We start from the raw sequence: 4,692 nt of genomic DNA, 5'->3' as shown, positions 1-4,692 counted from the left end.
GGTCTTGCCAAGTTGCCCAAGTGGGTCTCGAACCCACGGGCTCAGGCAATCCACTCACCTTGGCCTCCCAAAGCGCAGGATTACAGGCTGAGCCACCGAGCCCGGCAGAGACTCCTAACTTAATAATGGCTAACATTCTTCAAATAATTGCTTTCCTGGTGCTTTATCTCCCTAGACAACTGATCAGTTGCTAATCATGTGTCATGATAATGACCGTTTGTGTCCATTGGAGGAATTTGCCACAGATACTGGTGAATCAAAATCACAAATAAATTGTTCATTCAATTTCCACGGGACTTGTGGGGAATGTTTAGTGCTCTGAATTTCTCAGAGAAAAAGAAAATTCAGTCTTAAAGGATTCTTAGCTCATGTATAATTATTGGCACTACTGTCCAACATTCTCACCTATATCCTTGCACATTTTTAATAACAAGAGAGCCGGACTCGGTGGCTCAGTCTGTCATCCCAGCAATTTGGGAGGCCAAGGCAAGTGGATTGCCTGAGCCCGCGGTTTCAAGACCCACATGGACAACTTGGTGAGACCTCATCTCTACAATAAATCCAAAAAAAAATTAGCCGGGCATTGTAGCGTGTGCCTGTAGTTCCGGCTACTTGGACAGCTGAGGCGGAAGGATCGCTGGAGCCCAGCAGGGCGAGGCTGCGGTGGCCAGGAGCGGCCACTGCACTCCAGTCTGGGCAACACTCAACTCCAACTCAAAAAATAAAATAAAATAAAATAAAATAACAAGAGGTCAAACTAACGTGTTTAACCATTCCCAATGTATACTTAAGTAACGCTAAGGCCTGTTCCCAAACTTCAGGACTGTTTGAAATTCCCGCCTTTGAAAGCTGTGGTATCCCTATGCCTGAGGTCATCAGGATCCAGCTGCTGACATGTTAGTTCCTGAATCATACAGCAGTCACACAGCAATGCCACTGGAAAACTTCTCACCTGAGTGGGAACGCACTGTACCAGCTTAAACACTACCCAGTTCTTCTGCATTTAAGAGCTTGGCCACAGGCAGTATTTCCAAGTGGTCTCTCATCCAAGCAGCTAACCCAGCCTGACCCTGCTTAGATTCCAAGTCCCCGGTAGATCCAGCGCCTTCAGGCCTGGGCTGGGTGTAGTGGCCCAAGCCGGTCATCCCAGCATTTTGGGAGGTCGAGGTGAGAGGACTGCCTGAGCTCCAGGGTTCGAGACCAGCCGAGTAACTTGGAGAGACCTCATCTCTACAATAAATCAAAAATGAGCCGGGCGTGGTAGCAGGCACCTGTAGTTCCAGCTACTTGGAAGGCTGAGGCGGGAGGATCACTGAGCCCAGCAGGTCAGGGGTGCAGTGGCTATGAGTGTGACACTGCCCTCCAGCCTGGGCGACAGAGTGAGAGTCCGACCCAAAAGAAAAAAAAGAGCATGGCTACCTCCAATTCCCACTGCCCTATTTGCACATGCCTTAGCACCCCTGTCCCAGGCCCACATCATTGCCACAAATCCCGACATTTTCCCAAATGCAAAAGAATTGGGAGAGAAGCTGTAAGCCACTGGTTTTCAGCTTTAACTTCTCACCTGCACAGAACAAAAATCTGTTCTATGCAAATGTTACCTTTTTCTCCAAGGATCAAGAAACAAGACTACCAATGTTTTTCAGTTACAGATATCATCTATTCATCCAGCATAGAAATTCTGTTTTAAAAGCTCAGGCAGGTAGCCGGGCTCAGTGGCTCAGCCTGTAATCCCGCGACTTGGGAGGCTGAGGTGAGTGGATTGCCTGAGCCCGCAGGTTCGAGACCCGCCTGGGCAACTTGGCGAGACCTCATCTCTACAATAAATAAAAAAAACTAGCCGGGTGTGGTAGCGCGCGCCTGTAGTTCCAGCTACTCGGAAGACTGAAGTGGAAGGATCCCCAGAGTCCAACAGGTCGAGGCTGCGGTGGCCGGGAGTGGCCACTACACTGCAGTCTGGGAGACTGAGTGAGACTCCAACTCACAAAAAATAAAATAAATTAAATAAATTTTTAAAAATTAAAGTTCAGGCAGGCAAGGACAAACAAAATGTCTAGGAAGCCACTGGTTAGCCCCAAATTCCCAACCAAGTGGAGTCATGTACTGTAGTGCCACGCCAAGCCAGAGCTCCGCTGTGCGTCGGAGCTGCCAGAAGTCAAGAAAGAGATGACAGCCACACCCCCAACAAGCCAGTGCCAGCCAACAGGGTCAGGACATCCGCTCCGGCTTTCACCTTGGCTAGCAAAGTAACCTTGAGACAAAGATCAGCTTCTGTCACTGTTTCTGCTCTCTTCGGCCTTTTCTGCCCATAAAGCCACGCTCCTAGGCTCAGTTCCCCAGAGCACCCACTCTGTCCTACAGAAAGAGGTGTTGCCTGATTCTAGAAATGCAAATAAAAGTCCACCAAGGTCTTTAAACCAAATGTGTGCATCTGTGTGTTTTTATTGTTTGTTTGTTTTTTTGAGTAGGAATCTCACTCTGTGCCCAAGCTGGAGGGCCATGGCACACTCCCAGCCACCGCAGCCTCCACCTGCTGGGCTCAGGCGATCTTCCGCCTCAGCCTTCCAAGTAGCTGGAACCACAGGCGCACACCACCACGCCCAGCTAATTTTTGGGTTTATTATAGAGACGAGGTCTCACCAAGCTGCCCAGGCTGGACTCAGGCAATTCCCTCACCTCAGTCTCCCAAAGTGCTGGGATGAGCCACCACGTCCGGCTTAACTAAATTCGTTTGAATTTTGTCTTTTGACAATTCTATAAGGAAAGTGGAAGATGCATGGGAGTAGAAAAGGAAGAATGCACTTCAAATAGTCTGCCTGGTAGCCGGTTAACAAAATCATCGCGTCTTTGACTTTACTTTTTTGGAGTTTGGGGATTTTTGTGGTTGTTTATTTGTTTGTTTGGGTTTTGGGTTTTTGTTTTGTTGTGGGGGACATTGTTGGGTTTTTCGTTTTGTTTTGGTAGAGACAGGGTCTCGCTATGTTGCCCAGGGTGGTCTCGAACTCCTGGCCTCTAGTGAGCCTGCCATCTCAGCTGTCCAAAGTGCTGGGATTGCAGTTGTGAGTTACCACACCCCAGCCGAGTCCTTGACTTTCAGAAATGTAGGAAGTAGCTAATTAAAATGCACACCCTCAGAAGCCTGCAGGCAAAGTCCAACACTGGAGGACGTGGTTACTCCTTCCCAGCACCCAACTGTCTTTCTGAAGGGAAAGCTTAACCTATTTCTGCATGAAAAGGGCCAGGTCTTCCACACTCTTGACCCTTGTATTTGAGGGTCACTGTGAGCTCCGGGTAGAGGATTTGACCTTGACCTACCATCTTCCTGGCCTCAGTGATTGATTCACTTGAGCCAAGCAGACCAATCAGAGCCAACCTTGGATATTTTGTCCAAGTGATGGGGGGGGGGTGGAGCCAGCCACAAGGGAGGCTCCACGGGGGAGGGTCTGAAGCCACAGGGGGTGGGGGGTTCTGAAATAAAGCCAGCGACTTGGGAAGACAGAAGCCACACCCCGATGACTGCACCTGAACTCTGGATCTAGGGATTCTGGAAGCCAAGGTCTCTCTCTAGACTTTTCAGTTACAGGCACAAATAAATCTCTCCTTTTCTGGTTTTCCTTAAGCCAGTTAGAGTTAGGATTTTTTTGTCTGGCTTGGGTCATTTGCAACTGATAGAGTACTGATCAGAACCCTGGTGGCCTCATGAGGACATAAGAAATACACAGAAATTCAGTTGCTTCACTTCCCCATCAAGGCATATGCCAAGTGTGTCTTTCTTTTTGTCTCCGATTCGTTGTTCATAGAGCTTCAGTAACCCTGTTCAATGGTGCACAGTTTTAATGCCATAATAAATCCAAATAATATAATGCTTTTCATATATCTCATTCACAAGTTACCTTCGTGTGTATTTTTTAAATATATAAAACTGGACTAATGAACACTTTGTTCACATTTATAAATTAAGAACGAACTAAAATATATATATATATATATTTTTTTTTTTTTTTTTTTTTTTTTTTTTTTGAGTCAGGGTTTCACTCTGTTGCCCAGGCTGGAGTGCAGTGGCACAATGACAGTTCATCACAGCCTTGATCTCTTGGGTTCAGGCAATCCTCCTATGTCTGCCTCCTAAGTAGCTGGGACTACAGGTGCATGCCACCATAACCTGGCTTTTCTTTCTTTCTTTCTTTCTTTCTTTCTTTCTTTCTTTCTTTCTTTCTTTCTTTCTTTCTTTTTTTAAATTATAAAGATGTGGGGTACAATTCAGGATTAGGCATACAAACATTGATCATGCAGGTACCCTCGTGGATGAGGTATGCCCCTCCCTCCCCTAGCAGCTGCCAATTCCACCCCCCACCCCACCCCCAGTTTCCCACTACTGAACCTAGTTTTTCGTTTGTTTGGTTTGGTTTTTGTTTTTGTTTTTGTAGAGATGAGGTCTCGTTATGTTACCCAGGCTGGTCAACTTCTAAGCTGAAGCAATCCTCCTGCCTCGGCCTCTGCCTCCTAAAGGGCTGGGATTACAGGCATAAGCCGCCGTGCCCAACTAAAAGTTTTTGAAGTTTAGTTGGCACTAAGACTTCACAGCTAGTAAGTAAGTGGTCGGGGCCAGGTCTTTTTTTTATTGTCCTTCATTATCTTTTTGTCCATTACTCTTTTCATCACTCCACAAACACTTTTTTTTTTTTTTTTTTT

At 46.8% G+C, this 4,692-nt stretch overlaps 1 protein-coding gene across 1 annotated transcript in view; it reads right to left on the bottom strand.

Annotated features, from left to right (window-relative positions):
* The window catches only part of GIPC2 (GIPC PDZ domain containing family member 2), a 97,729-nt gene that overhangs the window by 5,866 nt on the left and 87,171 nt on the right, over nucleotides 1-4,692 (bottom strand). The window lies entirely within an intron of this gene.

The sequence above is a fragment of the Carlito syrichta genome, unplaced genomic scaffold, assembly GCF_000164805.1.
Source record: "Carlito syrichta isolate Samal-C Ts95f unplaced genomic scaffold, Tarsius_syrichta-2.0.1 Scaffold309778, whole genome shotgun sequence".
Taxonomy (NCBI): domain Eukaryota; kingdom Metazoa; phylum Chordata; class Mammalia; order Primates; family Tarsiidae; genus Carlito; species Carlito syrichta.
This window is presented reverse-complemented; position numbering and strand designations above follow the sequence as displayed.